At 38.4% G+C, this 18,619-nt stretch overlaps 1 protein-coding gene across 3 annotated transcripts in view; it reads right to left on the reverse strand.

Annotated features, from left to right (window-relative positions):
- Positions 1 to 18,619, reverse strand: part of SUGCT (succinyl-CoA:glutarate-CoA transferase) — a 316,900-nt gene that overhangs the window by 199,091 nt on the left and 99,190 nt on the right. The window lies entirely within an intron of this gene.

The following is an 18,619-nucleotide window of genomic DNA, read 5'->3' on the forward strand; positions in this document are numbered from 1 at the left end:
ACAGTTTATTTGCTGAAAATGTGCCATGAGGCACCCTGAAACTTTGCAAATATGACTCACACTCACAGGGACTGAGAAGGATTACCATGATAATGCCTCATTCAAGGAGGTACTTATTCAGCTTCATTCTTAGCCTGACTCAGAGCAGAGAGATTCATGAAAGTGTCACAGACCCTGACCAAATGTGGCAAAAAATAATTGCCAAATAGCAACTACAAATTAGAGCTCCCATGAGAACGAAAAGGATAGACTGCATTTTTCCAGCTCTTTGGCTGGAGAATAAGCTATCTCCTTGGTCAGTGGTCTCAAGATTGAGTTCCTGGAGGAAATGGGACTTCTTTTCCAGCTTTGAGGATTTATTTTTACTTTTGACTTCATTACAACAGCCTTACTGGCACATTTCATGGTGAACAGAACATTTAATTGGGTAGGACATAACAGCTTTTATTTCAGTCTAAACATCTTAACTTAGATTTTCACTGGAAAAAAATAAAATCAGTAATTGGCAACATCCTCAATTTTTACAATTGTGTCAGGTCCTCTTCTAACAACATAGCTCTCTTTTCTCCATAGCTCTCCCTTATACAATGGTGTATAACTGCAGTTTCAGTCATACATGTTACTATCACAATTTTTGCAAACAACTGGGAAAATTCTTTCACTATTAATTTGACTTCAGTGTAAGAGGCCAGTATAGGCTGGTGCACTAATGGTGATGAGGCCTTGCGACACTTTCTTGAAGAGTGCAAAACTCAGCTTCTATTCCTAGAAATCTTTTTTTTTTTTTTAATGAGCTATCACATCCTGATTTAAAGGTACGAATTCTTACAATAAATTTTGGTAAAATAACACACAAATATAAGTCCTGGTGTGGGAACACTTAAATAATTAAAAGTCTTCTCATGCCACAGTGGTTTATTCTTCTTCACAGAGAGAATATGCTATTTCAGCTTGCAATCCTTCATACAGATACAAATACTTTCACTAAGACTCTTACCATCTGGTATAGCCAAAGTTTTAAAATTGTACATGGACAATTATGCCCACTGAAGTGCAAGTAACTGTTCATCATAGTTAGAATATCACTTGTTTGCTCTTGCTATGTTTCATTTCATGGTAAATAGTATTGGTCAGTGATGAAGCTTAGCAATTTATTTTTCACACATTTAATTAAGTACTTCGGTCTAAGATTCTTAGCAAGTAAAGATGAAATTCGACAAACATTTAGTTCCAAGTATGCAAAAAAGTACCACAGATTTAGCTCAAATATAGTAGAAGTTTAGAAACATGCACAATATAAAGGTACTGAATACTCACGCTGAGGAAAGCAGGGAGCACAGAAAAAAATTGGGAAAAAGAATACAAAAAATAAAGTTATATGTGAATACATAAACATATCTTAGATAAATCTGTTATCTGATAAAGACTTCTTTCTAAAACAATCATGACAGAATCTGGTCCAGGAATATGTAAGACACTCTCCCCTAATAAATGGTTTTTGGTAGGAATAGTTATGAATTGAAAGTGTCAGTACGAACTTACTACCTTTAGTTATAGGCAATATGTTTTCTGAACACCCTGCCCACATTCTGACCTGTCTTTGCTGATGCTCTGAATTCTAAAATCAGCCACATGAACATCACACAAATTATGGGTTCAATACTATATATATCAGTGTGTGTATATGTAACACAATATATTGTGTTACAAATTACTGGTGTGATCACCTACTACTTCCAGTAAACATAAATTAGAATTCTTTTGTACATTCTTTTAAACTTCTAGTCCGGATGCCTGTTACAGATTGCAAAGCCTACAATGTATGTCATATGTACAGACCTCCTTCCTCGCCATCCAAAATATATTTAGATTGCTCATATGGGCAAATCTTACAGAGTTTATTATTTATCAGCAACTTCTTTTGAGACTCACATCTCTGTAAGAATGCTGCATACCACTCTGAAACATGCATCTGTACCCACTGGCTACCCATGCAGCAGCGGAAGCACTCTAAATTTAAGGGCCTGGTTATTAGCATGTGTGCTTCAGTTGCTTTGTGGAATGTGTGGGAAAACTGATTATTCTTAATTGCACTGTATGTCTAAAAAGCTGAAACAACAATCATGTCATCCTTACACAACAAAAATGGTATCATAATAAATGCAGCAGTGTCTTTTTCCATGAAGCTTAACTCAAATGTCTTCAGCTGCTATTTTAAGCTTCCCATTGCAAAACAGCTGATTATTTGCCAGTCATTGCTGCTGATAAAGCAGAAACTTCCAAATGTTGCTAGCACAATATTGATGCCAACATTTAAGTGTGACAATGGTTTTATTCATTACTCATAAATGTACGCACATTACAGGTTACCACAGGTTACTGTCTGGTCACAGGAAGCTTCACAATCTTATTGTACCACGGAGAGTTAAGGGCAAAGTGCAGACAGATTTTAATGAGATTTTGTTTTGATAAACTGCTGTCCATCACATCGAATCATTTCACATGAGTGCAACAAAAAGGCACTACACACACAAGGCAAAAGTCTTTTTTCCCTTCCTTTTTTTCTGAGAGAATGAGGCCTTCCAATAAAATTCTTGAAAGCACAAGCATGAGTTAACCTGCTCCTCCCATGTGGTATCCTGAGCAATAGCATATCATTCAGTGAAAACAAGAAACAAATACCAAGCAAAAAATTATTCCACATCTTATTCATGGAAGAGGCAGATTGTGAGCATCCAAAGATGTAGCTTTTCAGTACGATGCAAAAAACTTGAGCGTTTCTAAGATGATACGTAAATTCACAGTGAAAAATATTTAGTATATGACATCAACACATGCATGTTCAAAGACAGATCTCAAGGTCCAGTGGGCGTGCCTCAACAGCTCACACTGTCTAATGGATGTTACAGGACCTCATTAAGACCTAGCACTTTTCCAGATTTGATCCCAGAACACTGTGTATACCTGAGATATTTTGTGTACTGAAATATTTTCATGTACCTAAACACACGGCACGTAAACTCTATCTACTTTCAGAAATATTCAAAGTTGTTTACGAGTATTCACCAAATATGCTATATAGATTACACATCATCATATATGTTTCAGTTTGAATGTTGATTTCACTAACAAAATTTTAAAATGTAAGGGGCCAGTCAAAAGATATGGCAATTCCAATAAAATGATCAGAAGTCCAGGTAAGTTATCAGTATTTGAATCCAAACCGCAGAAATCAAAACAACCAGAACATCTGCAGCTATGTATGGTAATGCTTTACTCCTCTCTAGGTTAAACAATCCCAGTTCTCTCAGTCTCTCCATATATGAGAGATGCTCCAAGCCCTCAATTATTTTTTGGCCCTTCACTGGACCTGCATGTATGAGCATGCAGGTATGAGCATATCCTTGTCCTACAAATACCAGAAGTAGACACAGTTGTGGACCCGTAACTGGATCCAGCAGTTATTCATCCTCAGTGGTGCTGAGAAGAGGGGAAGGATCACCTCTCTCAACCTGCTGGCAATCTCCCCTCCAATACAGACCAGAACCATTTCTTTGTCACAGGGACACATTGCTGGCTCATGTTCCATTTTGCGTTCACCAGGACCTCCAGGTCCTTTTCTGCAAAGCTGCTTTCCAGCAGGTCAGCCCCAGCCTGTACTGATCCTACCACGTGCAGGACTTTGTATTTCCCTTTGTTGAATTTCATTAGGTTCTTCATAGGCCAGCTCTCCAGCCTGTCAGCCCCTTGAATGGCAGCACAACCACCTGGTGTATCAACCATTCTTCTCAATTTTGTACTTTCCACAACTTGCTGAGGGTACACTCTGTCTAACACTCAGATCACTAATGACCTTGTTAAACAGTACTGGCCCACTGTACTACCTGCCACTAATGATTCACCTCCAGCTGGACTTCATGTCACTGATCGCAATCCTTTGAACACGACAGGTCAGCCAGTTTTTATTGCCCTCAATAATCTAAATCAGCACTGTTGAGGGAAGGCACTTTGTAATCTACTCTCAAAAGCTATTGACAAATCACATCCAGCACACAATGAAATATAGCCTCTAGCCACCACCATTACTAGGCAGCTTCCCAGTGCCACCAGGATTATCAAGGTTAAATACAAAGGATACAAGTGCCACACAGGTAGAAACTAGATGTCACTTTTTCAGAGACTTCATAGGGAGATGATTTTGGAAGCCAAACAATACTTGGAGAGACCAATAGCATGGGGCTTTTGAAATTGGAGGACTATTCCATATTTAGGAGACATTAACAGCTTTAATTATTTGAACAAACTACTGATTATTTTCATTACCAGTTACCATATTGGCCTGTTTACTGATAATGGCAGTGAATGGTCGAAATATTTGAAAGTTTACAGGCCTCCTCTTGGAGAAGGATTTGCACTACATCAGATATGGTAAAAGGGATACACTACTCATCTTTATGAGTTTTCTTATCTCATGTTCCTTTGTGAGTATCAGTTAGGATCTGTACAGATGTTTGCAATCCCTTTTCATTGTGAACAGCTGATGTTAGGTACCCTCAGATTTTAAGTATCTTGCAAGACAGCACTGCCTTTTGATTCACAAAGTTGAAAAGCAGCATCCCTAAAAGCATCCAATAATGGCTCATGAGGGGAACAGCTGAAGGTTTTCAGATAGTCACTATGTATTGGTGAGTTCTGGAGCAGTACTTACCGGGTAGTAACTTCTGCATGTCTTCTGATTGCTGTTGGTTTTACAGAGCAATGGGCTGATTGCTTCAACTGGCATCGTGAAGCAGCTTGCTTAAGATTTTTGAAAGATGCTATCCTTTTATAAAGGTTAAATACAGTATTTCTGTAAGCTGTGTGTTTGTAAGCACAACAGAGCTCTCTCAGACGGATTAAGGGAGAACACTCCTCTGAACTTCATCCCAAGGCTGGCTTAGGAGCAAGCAGCTTCATGTGAAAATTGAATGAAATCTTGGGACCAGCTGGGGACAGTTCAGAACAAAGACACCTTCTTGAGAAGTCTGTAAACATCAGAAAAAGCCAAACCAGCATTTTCAAACAAAGCTTTGAAATGTATCACCAACATTTCATTAAAAGAGATTATTTTTCATGTGTCACTCCTTCTTCTCCCCTCCATCTTCTCATTTTCAGAATTAGTGAAACACTATGTGACCATACATAGGTCTTTGTTTATGAGCTTGAAGTACTTCCCTGGTATTAATGGGTGTGATCAAAGAGAAGAGCTGGTCTCTTGCAGGCTTGGAACCACAGAATTTTATTGCATAATTTGTCTTCAATTAGACTTTGAAGTTTCCAGTGCAAGATTCAATTCAATGCAAAGGTCATTTAAGGACAAGCATTATCTAGTCTTAATGTAGATTAAAGGCTACAATAAAAAAGGTATTCAGGATTTGACTGTTCTGTACAGGCTCTCTTCTCCTGCAAAACAAATGTATCAGCATATGTTGATTTTCTTTCTCCAACCAAATCAAACTCTGGTTCCCTAATGAACTAAAGTATAGAAGATCCTTAGTTTTGCTTCAGACCCAGAATCGTTACATTCCTTCCAGATGGGATAAACTTGGCACATATCTTCTCTACCCTTACACATTGGTTTGAATAAAACATCAGCTGTGCCACAGAATCATGGAATAGTCACGTTCTTCTTTCTTTCAAGGGACGGTACAATCCTTTCATAACAACTTAATATTTAATTACTGTAAAAAATGGGAACAAGACCAAGAAGTTTGGTCAGTGGTAGTTCTGAGCAATACATATAAATCATAAAGACCACACACTTTGAAACTATTTGCCTACTTTGCACTCTCTTCCAGTGAAAGCAAACAGTAAAAATAAAAAAAATTACATTTCACGGACTGGATTAATGTATGCTGGATGTTCTCACCAAGCAAATTGAAGAAGGGCATTCCACAAGATTTCACTTTTCTTCTCTGATCTTTTCAACCTACCCTACTTGTCTTTCTCTTCCCTGTCATGCTGCAGGACATACTGTCCTGCAACTTCACATCTATCAGAGTCTACCAGACAGATTAGCATTAAGAATATCTGCAATAATTATCTTGCAAAAAAAAAGAGAATTTTGACTGGATGCCATAAGCTTCTAGGAAAGGTGTTTATGGTAAGAATGGGAATAATTACTTTGGTCTCTGAGATGAGGAAGAACACCAGCACTGCCAAGGGAAGCACACAGACTGCCAATCGGGGACAATTCACTTCTACAGAACGTACAACCCAATTAGATAATTTTTCTGATCAGCCTTCAAGTTCCATATATGTGTGCATCCAGAAGAAAATTTCATTACCTAACTGATCCAGGAGCAAAGCTGATGAACCATTAAAAGTGCTCTGAATGCACCTTCCTGAAAGGGACAGCAAAGTTAACACAAAATTAACAGGGTTATCTACATTTGGAATTATAGTGTATTACTCCCAACATTCCTTCAGGAAACAGAACAGCCTAGATCTGCTCTCCAGATCATGTCATGTTTTTATGCAGTTGTTGCCTAATGTGAGAATTATAAACCGCTGGGAACAGATTGCATCCAAGGCTTCTCCAATTCCAGCTCACTGTCCTAAGAAACAGGTTGGAGACAGGGTCTCTCTTTTCATCTGGTCATATAATATTTGCACTGCTCACATCCCAGTTGACTAGATGCCACACACAGATCTGTAATCTCAAATTATGAGTTGGGCAAACTATTTATCAAAAGACTTTTATAGTTGTTACGTCATATTCACTAGTGCTATGAATGTTAATTTTGGATTGCATACTCTTATACTTAAAGATTAGACTTTTCTCCAGACTATCTCAACAAACTTATGCTATGAGACAATGAAACTATTTTCTTCATTTTCTAGTGTGATGTGATATACATTTAGCCTCCCTGCCCAAAAAGCCATTTAAAAACTCCTGGAAGAACAGTGAACAGCTTTAAAGTGGGAAACTTGTCACTTTCCCAAATTTCTAAAATTCTAAATATCTAAACTACACCTCAGTTAAAAATAAATTATCTGGTATTGTAAACTGGCATTTAAACCATTTCTTGATGTTGAAAAATATCAGGCACAGGATCACATTCTCCATTGCCACATTAGTTTTCCATTAGTTTTTCAACAATGAAATTACACACACACAGACACACACACACAAAATAAATAAACTTTAATCATGGTATCACACTGGAGCCAGTGTAATTAATGTTGTGTCAGCATTTCCATTTAAGCCACTATTTTCGAGAGGTTTATAGCACAGCCATAAAAATTGAGTTAGGTTGAAATTGAGCAAACAAGGTCTTATACAGCAAGCAACATTTAAGTATATATACAGACAGCAGCCAGTTACTACTTATATGGGAATTAAAATAGACACTTACTGATTTTAAAGGGCACTACAGAGCCATTTTTTTAAACAATATTTTTCTCAACATTTATAATAATCTCTCAAAAGCCTGAATACAAGCTATGTTTCCTTATCTTTTTTCCTTCTCACACAATAGTTCCCACAATTTCTTCCAATTTTGGGATTGTAAGCATTGCTTTTGTTTCACTTTTAAAGTAAAAGAATGCAATTAAAATATTTCTTTTGAAAAACAACACACACGACCACAGTTCGATCCTGATACAGGCCTCCAGGCTTTACTGATGCAGAAATGACAAGTATTTCTTACACCTTCCAAAAATCATAAGATGTAGCTGTCTGGAAAATTTGAGTACTCAAATGTGAGGTTTTAAGACTGCCATTTAAAATTTAATTCTAAATGAGGCCCTATTTCTGTTTTTAGCAGAAATCATCAGAGCAGGATTTGTGTCATTATTTCTGTCCCTTTTCCCTCTCTACTCTTTGACATTAAGCGATGTAGTGGTACAATTTCCAAAGCTGAGCTTTGTAATACTGACTGTGTTTTTTGTAACTCATACTGAGCCAATCAGTCTGGGATTTCAAGCTGCAGACAGAGGACCCAGTGCAAGTAAACTGGAACTCTGACTGGGCAGGCAGTGCTATGAACTTCAAGGTCCTAATAATTTAGTGCTCTGCTAAAAGAAAGGTTCTTCAAAAAACTGAGTGGAATAATTTGTGAGTTTCTTGACAACCAGTCAACAGAGAAGAACAGGGAATCAAATTAGCAGTGATGTTGACAAAAATCAGCAAAAACACCAAAGAGGACGTAACAATTACAGGGGTGCAAAATTGGCTGTGTTTCACAATTTGGCACTTTCATAACTTAAAATAAACAGCATTCATGTTTGAAACTGCCATTTAGCTGCAGATCACAATGGATAAAGGCAAGAAAGAGAAAGTCCACTCCATTCTGCTAATGTGCTTTTGCTCTATTTTAGACTTTTTTTTCAATTAATATATCTCTTAAACAGTATGTGATCCTACATACTACTCAGTAAACACAGGAGAGTGAACTGCATTTCAAATACTTCAACCTTGACTCCAGTATCCTTGATTTGTGGTTTTGAGTCAGACTCATTACGGTTTATTGTATGTAGTCTGTTTTAGTTTAAAACACTAATTTATCTCTAATCAAGGATTTAAAAATTGAACTGGTCAGACATCTAGGATGCGCATTATTTAACGTCCTGAATGTATGCCAAAAATTCATTGCCAGGCCGTAAGACTCATGCTGGCGAGATCTATTTAAAAAAAATAAAAATAATGTTTGATGAGTGGAACACTTAAATATGACTAAAAAAGGCCAGAACTCCCTTTCCTCTTAATTTTTTTGTAAAGTTCTATTAGGTTTCCTTAAAACTATAAAATTCAGACTTCTGTTCTTCTCTAATATTCTTTTCTTTATCATTCCCATTTAGTCTGAGAAATATTGAAAGTTAATATCACATGACTGCAATTACAATTGTAACTACCTCAAATTTGGCATTATACCAATTGTTACAGTTTGAAAATCACTACAATTAGAAATTAAAATATTTTGCCTTTTGTCAATTTAATATCTTGCTGGCCAATATTTAACCAATTTTTCATTCTATCATCTAATCTGTCAAATTATCTGCTGAGGAAGAGCTGAGGAAACCTGCATGCTTGTAGCTACTATTTTGGTTTTTATATGGTCTATGCTTTGTAGAGGACTTTTGCATACCAAACATAACTATCCCTTACAAAAGAGCATGTTCTGGAGAATCAACACAGCATAAGTGTGCTTCTATTATCACAGCCTAAAATCTACATCAGATTTTATCCACATTTGTACAAAATTGTCTCCTTGAATCCCTTGATGCCCCAAAAGTCTGATGGATATAGGTATGCCAGTAAAATTGTGGGAAAAGGCAATAGGAGGAGACAAAATGAGGAGAAATAGAAAATTCCAGCTTTCAAAAATGATCCCAGATTTTTCCCCTTCAGATTTGAAAGAAAAAAATCCCTGAAGTTTCCACTCACAGGTGCATGATGCTGTTCTTTAACAAACGATTGATTCTTATTAATTGTTAGGTTTATTTCAAGGTTCCATCTTGCCTTATGCTGCCATAATGCTGTTTTGTTTGTTGTTTTTTTTTTGCTCTGGATGGCCAAGGGGCAGCTTCTTTCTCATACAAGACAGTATGAACACCTAAACGACAATTCTGATTTAATCATGGGAGAATCATAGGAGCCTGGGCCTATTTAGGGCAGGATTCTGACTCTGAAGACCACCCAGTACCATGGAGTCTTAATTTCTTGGCAAATTTACTTTCACTGTCAATCTAAACCTTTACTTTTCACTGTCTTAAAGAAAAGCTCAATTGTAAATCAAAGTGGAAAATTAAAAGGTTAAGAACTGTGACTATATGTACCTCTGCCAAACACTGCGACATCAGGAAAAATGCAAAATTACTGCATTTTTTGCCGCAGATAATTGCCATAAGCTGTTTAGGTTATGAAAGTGCCAAATTATGAAACACAGCCAATTTTGCATCTCTGTAATTGTTATGTCCTCATTGGTGTTTCTGCTGATTTTCGTCAGCATCACTGCTAATTTGATTCCTTGCTCTTTTCTGTTGACTGGTTGTCAAGAAACTCACAAATTATTCCACTCAGTTTTTTGAAGAGTCTTCTTTACAGCAGGACAGAACACTACAACAGCACCACTGCACCTCAATCAACTCACAAGCGAGCATGAACATATGCTGCTCCCGCTAGAGTCTTTAGCAAGAACCACATTTGTTTTACATATTTTCATAATAAATAATTTACAGAAAGCAAACCAAAGCAAATATACATAGCAATGTGTTATATCAGTTTAATTAATTAGTCACATGTAGTTAAATAAGTGTAATGCTATCCAGCTACTGCTTTCTGTATATTCTAGCACAGCCATGTTACAGTCTACATGCTACTAGCAGAAATCTCCAGTAAGTGAACATGTCATAGAGAGCAAGTGAGGCTTTTCACACAAATGATCCCAGCTATCGAGGGGCCCAGTCCAGCTACGGCTAAGGGATGGTGACAGCAAGTCTGGAGGAGCAGCCTGGCACCTGACCTTCATCACCCTCCTGACTCCCTCTTTGTTAAGCCGGCAAAGTCAAAAGGCTGGTCTCCTAATGATCCAGATGGCCTTCTGGTGACACTGGGGTTGGCATCAAATGGGCAGCAGCAAGGCCAGCACACAGACCTGCCATTGTGCTGGGAAGGACTAAAATGGACTGCTGGCAGCAACTTGGCCTGTTCTTGCACTCCTGATAACAGACTGAAGTGCTGCCTGCCCACTGTTTCCTGGAGTTGGCTAAGAAATGACCTGTCACAGAAAAAAGGATCTTGTCCTCTATTATATGAAGCTGATATCTGATTGCCTCCCTTTGGGAGGGGGAAGAAGGAGCAAATAGTCAGAAGAGGTGCATGGATTTATAAGGGTACTCTTCCTCCCCTCAGAGTGGTGATGAAAGCATTAGGATGTTTTACAGCTTCCTTTACAACAGTACCAAAAAATAATACAGAGAGAAGAGTAACAAAATGCATTTAAATGGTTATATTAATGAATAAGAACAGAGAAAGCTTTCAGTAACAGATACAATTAATTTCCTTCCAATATACATTTCCTTTCACAGTTACAAAGCTTGGGCATTTTATTAGACATTGATAAAGCTGTACTTATAAGTGGGAAAGATCACTGTTAGAGAAAATTATGCAGGAAGGCATACCAATTTTCACATCAAGTTACGTACTGAGGCATAAGACTTTGTAGACAAATAATGTACTTCTCCAGCTACTTGATCTGTCTTTTTATTTTCAAAATCTGCACAAGTTAAAACAAAATACACCAAGTAAGCAAAGAAAGAAACCTTGAGATGCCATAAAGAATGCAAAGTCAACTGAAATAAGTTGGACTACTGTGGACTACAGCTTCCAGATGAAAATGAGGATATAGAATAAGATTTATACTCCTTTCACACAGAAAGAAAACCTTAATTTTCAAATGTATAAAACAGGAGGACAGCCTTCCCCCACAGAATTTTAGAGCCCACTCAAAATCCTCTTGGTCTTAAAACCTGATGAAACAGACAAAACAACAGGAAGTTTGTAGCTGGATATGATTGCCTACCCTGAGTGTTTTGGCATTCCTAGGTTTAGACTAGCCAATATAAGAGACTCTGCAGAAGTACCAAGGCCAGCTCAGGGTAAGGATAACTTCCACTTCCAGTGGAAGGTGTCCCTGCCCATGGTAGGGGGGTTGGAACTTAAAGATCCTTAAGGTCCCTTCCAATCAAAGCCACTCTACAATTCTATGATAGCTGACTTCACATTTGTCCTGGTTTTCACCAGATTGCAGAATGTGAACTGAGTCCCATCTTCCTGATGTGCTACAAGCACTTTTAAAATGCAATACAGAATGAACATTCTGCTAATAGCACCCAGGTTGGGACCTAAGGGTATTTCAATAATACCCATTTGAACAGGAGCATACATCCCTTTGAACAGCAGTGCTCATCTCCTACTTAGATGTTTCTGAAAACCCTCTGCTGCTAGTCTACTGTTGACATCAAGAATCATGAAATTAGACAGCAATGAGAAGGGAATCAAGATTTCCACTGATCCTTATTAGATTTACACTGTTAAAATGTCACCTACAAAAAAACAGTCTTCAGGAAAACAGACACCTTTAGGAGGCACAGTTAGGTTTTCCTTTCCTCTTCTTAAATCGATTAGCAGAATGTAAACTTAGAGATCAGAAAGCAGCTATGTCACAAATGTGTGGTAAAACAAGGGTCACATATGGTATGGTAAAAGGCACAGTCATGCAAGGAGAAAGGAAAGAAAAAGCATTATTATCATGTAGTTGGGATCATCTTTGCTCCCATCCAGACAAAAACAGAAGTAACAGACAGTAAAAGTGAGAGGACTTAAATATTTTTTCTGGACAACTTTTCTACCCAAAACACCTCTTCACATAAGAAAGGGAAGGAAGGACATGATGGGAATTCTGCAAACCCCAACAGCTGCAGCTGTCAGTCATTCCGCTAACTGCTCCACAGACTGCGCTTTCCACACAAGTGTCCACAGCCAGATGTCCAAGATGAAGGTTTGGCAGCGAAGTATTTTGTGGATATAGACCAGCATCAACTTGAATAATGACAGACGCAGAAGTTCCTAAACTTTGTTAGATACACAGAATTGAGCAAACACCTGATTCAAAAATGGCGTACTTATTCTAGAACTAACAGCTACTTTCAGAGTTAGATCTGGATATTTTGGAAGAAAAAGTAAAGAGTTTAGATGGTGAAAAAAGAACTTTTATGATAATGCCAATTAAACTCTGAAACAAGAATAACCTAATCTGATGAACTGTTGTTTTACATTCTGAGGAACATTGTCTGAAAATTACTGGTTTGTTTTAAAGTATTCAAGTTTTCCTTCTGTTAGAACCAATAGCAATAGCTGTAGAATTAGGAGCAGCAATGACTTGAGGGGTCATTATTTTAGCTGTTAACATTTAGAGAACATGTTAATACAAGGAAGGCTAATGGACTTAGCTTAAGGGAAAATTAGATAGTCACTTCATAGAGCACATCAGTAGTCTGAAAACCATCCACAGTTAGATAATCACCATCATTCCATATTAAGTCATCAAAACAAAAACATCTAACTAATTCTGACTGGTATCTCCATCCTAACACTGCACTTCTTTAATCTTCTCAAACAAAAACACAGTGCCTGACTCTCCATTGAGAAATTATCTCTACATGCTTTTCAAGCTGTTTTGTACCCTGCTGACTAAAGCAGATGAATATAGAATCTACGAAAAAGACCTAAGGAACCAAAGCTTTTAAAATGCAACATAAGGTGTGAATCAAGGAGCAGATGAATAACAAAGATTGACCTTTTGGGGGAGAATCTGAATGTAAGTGCCTTTATTGTCTAAAGTAGCACAGAGGTGGCAAGTAACAAACAGGAGCACAGGAAAAAGTATATCATCATTTCAGAGCTAAATGTGGCTCTAATCACAAAGTTGGATAAAAAGTTATGGTAAGTGTTCAGGAGATCAGTTTGTTTTCTTGTCCCAGATGGTATTTAGATTGTAGTAAAATGCAAGGTCTAATACTGCTTATTTTTTAGTATAGACATAGTCATGTCATAGCCAGATTATAAGCACCAATCCTGCCTGTAATGTAATCCATCCCTGCTTGCCCTCTGACATGTCACAAACTTGGCATGTTTCTAGAGTGAGCAGACACATAGGGACTTTATTGTTGGCCAAATCAGACCTCATGGCTGGGCTTCACGAACGAAGATTTGGGAAGGCTCTATCCACATTTGCTACAGGTACGCTGGTGGCTAAAAAGCCAAATACGTGACAGACATATCCGATTGCAAAAGGCACAGCAGAAAGATTCCTTAGATGGTGTATTCTGCAGGACACGGTTCTTTCTGCGTTGCCTTTTCTCCTCAAGGGTGATCCTGCGTGTGTTCTCAAAGGAGACAGCTGCGTTATAGATGGTGTGTCTCCAGGCCTCCCGATTTGAGGCCAGAGTAGACCAGTTATGGTGATCTATATGGCCGAGGCTGAGATGTTGTTTCAGGGAGTCCTTGTACCTTTTCTTCGGGGCTCCTCTGTTGCGGCAGCCAGTGACAAGTTCACCGTAAAGCAAGATCTTAGGGAGGTGGTGGTCCTGCATCCTTGAGACGTGCCCTGCCCATCGCAGCTGCGTTCTCATCAACATGGCCTCAATACTTGTGACTGCTGCTTGCTCTAGAACAGATGCGTTGGTCACATAATCTGACCAGTGGATGTTTAGGATTGTACGGAGGCAGCGTTGATGGAAGTGTTCTAGGAGACGCAGGTGGTGGCGGTAGATGACCCATGATTCGGAGCCATATAAGAGAGTAGACAGCACTATGGCTCTGTAAACACTTATCTTTGTACTTTTCTTCAAGTGTTTATTACGCCATACTCTTTTATGGTGTTTTCCAAAAGCACTATATGCCTTTGCTAACCTGTTGTCTATCTCCCCATCAATCTTACCATCTGAGGAGATTAGGCTACCGAGGTAATTAAACTGTTGGACTGATTTGAGCTCTGATTGGCCAATAGTGATGTGGGGATGATGGGGGACTTCCTGAGGTGCAGGTTGATGGAGGACCTCTGTCTTCTTTAAGCTGACTTCCAGCCCAAAGAGCTCAGCAGCATCTGCAAAGCAGGATGTTAAACGCTGCAGAGCTGCTTCTGTGTGGGCAACAAGGGCGGCGTCATCAGCATAAAGCAGCTCCCGGACAAGATGGTTTAAGGTCTTAGTGTGGGCCTTCAGTCGCCTTAGATTGAATAGACTTCCATCAGTACGGTATCGAATGTAGATACCGTCCTGATCATCGAGGTCTGCTGTGGCCCTTTGGAGCATCATGCTAAAGAAGATGGTGAATAGGGTAGGAGCGAGAACGCAGCCTTGTTTCACACCATTCTTAATTAAAAAGGGCTCAGAAAGTGTGTTGCCATATCTGACTTGGCCGTGCTGATCCTCATGGAGTGAGATGATCATTTTAAGGAACTTGGGGGACAACCTAAACGTTCCAAAATCTGCCACAGACCTTTTCTGCTCACAGTGTCAAAAGCCTTGGTGAGGTCGACAAAGGTTACATAGAGACCTTTGTTCTGTTCCCTACACTTCTCTTGCAGTTGTCTGAGGACAAATACCATGTCTGTGGTGCTCCTGTTGGCTCTGAAACCACACTGACTTTCAGGAAGGATACCTTCTGCTATAGTGAGTATTAGTCTGTTCAAGAGTATTCTTGCCAGGATTTTGCCAGCAATGGAGAGCAGAGTAATACCACGATAGTTTGAGCAGTCAGATTTAATTCCTTTCTTCTTATACCAACAGCATGTATTTCTACACTGCTAAGAACACAAAGAAGTTTTCTGCTGCCAGGTGTTCTCACGTTTTGCTTCTTTGTGAGGCAGGGTGCCTGAGAATTGCTGGTCCATTAAACAACTATGGACCTAGTGACTCCACACATGAGGCAGAAATAAAGTAAACTGCTGGTAAGTTTAAAAATAGATGGGATCTCTAGATTATGTCACACATTCTTCTCTCATAACCCCATTCAGAGACCTTTTATCTGGATGACCTCAACTTGCCTAACAGGCAAATATCATCCTTTCTGGATGAAGGTTGGGCAAAATTGTGGCTTCAACAGAACTCTCACACTTTCTCTTCAAAAATCAGATGTTATTTCAGAGAAATCAACGTTTTTCTGCCCTCTGGCTTTGAAGAAGTCACTGAAATACATAATTACACACTGTGGGCATCAGCACAGGACTGGCCAAAAAACAAATCACAGTAAAGCAGCAAGCTTAGGTAAAGGATCATGGTAAGCTTAGGTATTGGTAAGTAGCCCCTTCATCTATACATCATAGTTATGCACATGCACAGCAAACTCTTTACGAAGGTCTAAGAGGGTGTACTCCATGTTGGAGAAGAAGCCATGTCAGATCTGCAAGAAGATGCATGAGGATTCTGCAGCTACTCAACCTTCATCAACTGTCTCCATATCTACATATCTACACAAGAGAACTGGCAAAACGTACTACTGACTTTTAAGGGCAATGAGCTACTCTTGAAATCCTTTTGCACTGTATTTCATGCCCAGAATTTTCTGCTTTTCCCAAAATGAGAGTTGCATTCATGCTAACAGATGGAAAACATCATCATCTAGAGTTGGATCCATGCCTTGCTACTGGGTTTTACAAAATCCATGCAAGTGCATTAATTAGTTGAGTTAAAAATATTTTTGTATAGTGGCCTGTAGATTAAAAGTTTTCCCACATTACACTGCATAAAACTTCATACAGTGATGTCTTAGTGAAGTTCTTGTAGAGCTTTATGTGCTTAACTCAATGGCAGCGTAAACACAGGGCTCTGATCTAACATGCAAATTCATTTACAAGTAGGTGCTCCATGGTAAAAGCAGTTTACAGTAACTATGCAAAAAAATACAAAACCAAACCAACTCCCCCAAAAAAACCAACACATAGAGCAGCTGAAAAAGAGAAACCATCAAAAGCAGGTCTGTCACAACAACAGAAATATGAATGAAAGAAATTGCATCAGAAAATCAGAGGGAAATTTCCAGTCCTGGAGCTTGCAGTCTCAAAGACAGAGCAGGAAATCAAAAGATCACATATGTATGTCGGGGAATTCTTGAAGAATCCAGGATGGGCACTAAGAGGAAAAAGGGGGCTGTTTCCCTTCTCTAAGAGACAAACCAATGCTTCACTAAAGAGATTACAGAACTAGAAGAGAGAAGGAACTGCCAAATCCCAGACATGAAAGTCCAACATTCAGCAATTCTCTGAGGCAACATTTTGATGGTCGAACTGTACTGTACTTCTACCATGGTACTGTCATTCTACACAGCTATTATCCATGCTGTTCACTGTAGCACTATCATTCATACTCATAAAGCAGTCTTCTTTCTCCCTCTGTCTCCATACTTTTCTTTTTCATGTGTAAATCTTTTTCAGCAATATACTCAGTTATACTGATGAGCAAAAGATTTATCATGGAACACTTCACCTTTCTTGTCTCATGGGCTTTAATTTTTCAGACTGTGGGTCAGGACCCTTTCCATTTCACTGCAGTACCCAAGAGACTAGTTTATCTGCAATGTGAAATTCCCATACCTTTAGTAATTTCTACTCAAGAGAAAATGTAAACTACCATTCAAAATTGACTAGAGCTCCATCTGTTGTGAGAAAGCTATAGTATTTTAGGCTTTTGTCTATCCAACTCTCAGCTCTTGTCTGCTGAATCCCTCCAAATCTCAGACAAAGTCAGAAAGGGTGCAAGTGACAAACGCTGTTGAGGTTTCTTCCTACAGTGAAAGAACTAAAATGACACTGAGAAAACCACAGCCATTCTACTCTCAAGTCAGCCTCACCTTGTCAGATACTAGCTTTTACTCTTTGACTGTTTGGTAGGTCACTTCTGCCTTTTAAAGTGCTTAAGGTCTTTCCCTGACTTGACTAGAGATTGCTTAAGAATTGCTGATCCTCCCCTTTGGAATCCTTGAAGCAATGTCCTTTTGGCTAAAATGTCAAGATAAGATTTTATGTTATTGCCTCTTCTCCCCTGCATTTTGTATTCACAGTCTGACATCCTCTAAAGCAGTTTCTGCTACCCTCAGTGCAATTTCCAAGAACCCAGAGGGGAAGTAGAAGTTTTTAAGAAAAGTAAGACAGAAATACAATTAACTGCAGGTACTTCAAAAACTCTGTAATACTTTCATTATTCTGTGTTAATAGTACTATTTACTACTTCCTTCATCAGTTAAATGTTTGGGGTTTGGGGTTTGGTTTTCTTTTTTTTTTTTCAATTGAGCTTCTGCAGAATTATAGCCACGATAACTTACCACAAATTTTTTGACATTCCTGAAATCCAAGTGTGACACCGGCTTTTCTTCACCATTTCCCATTTCCATTTTAACAGAATGTTATGTAGCAGAGTTTTAAGGATAACTTTTGGAAAAAAGAAAAATCCTATTTATTAGGATTGGTTTTATTTCAATTGGCAAGAAAACAAAACAATTACAACTTCTTCAAAAAGTCTATTCACAAAAAAAAAGTCAAGCATTAAAATAAAATTATTGTTCTGGTTTCAGCTGCTAAGAGCAATATAACTCATCATTCAGGATCAAACCACCAATGTCTACTCATAACAGGGTACGGTTATGTAAAATTAAGGCTGGCACTGCATTGTGCCCAGATACTTGAGGTTTGGATCCTTAACTATGAATTTCCTTCCTTTTATGATCTTATGCCAGAGAACAATAGCTGTGTTTTAATCTTGCCTTTTGTAATTTTCTTGGTCTTTTCTTTCAAGTGTTAACATACAATGATACAGCCTTGAGTGATGCCACAAAGTAACACATCATCCAAATCTAGCTGTTTACCCCAGATGCTATGATATCATTCAAGGTTGAACAAATCACTTTTTTCCCCCATGGAATGATTATGGATTCATAACAAAGAAGTGGACTTTTTTATTGTCATTCACCCATGTCTTCATCAGATGACATGCTTATGATTAAAGGCTGTAATATTATGATTTGCCAAACTTATTCTAAATTATTTTCAAATGGAAAAAGATATCTGGAAAGAACCTTCAG

This window comes from Pipra filicauda, unplaced genomic scaffold (genome assembly GCF_003945595.2).
Source record: "Pipra filicauda isolate LSUMZ 115617 unplaced genomic scaffold, ASM394559v2 scaffold137_size4652046_pilon, whole genome shotgun sequence".
Lineage (NCBI taxonomy): Eukaryota > Metazoa > Chordata > Aves > Passeriformes > Pipridae > Pipra > Pipra filicauda.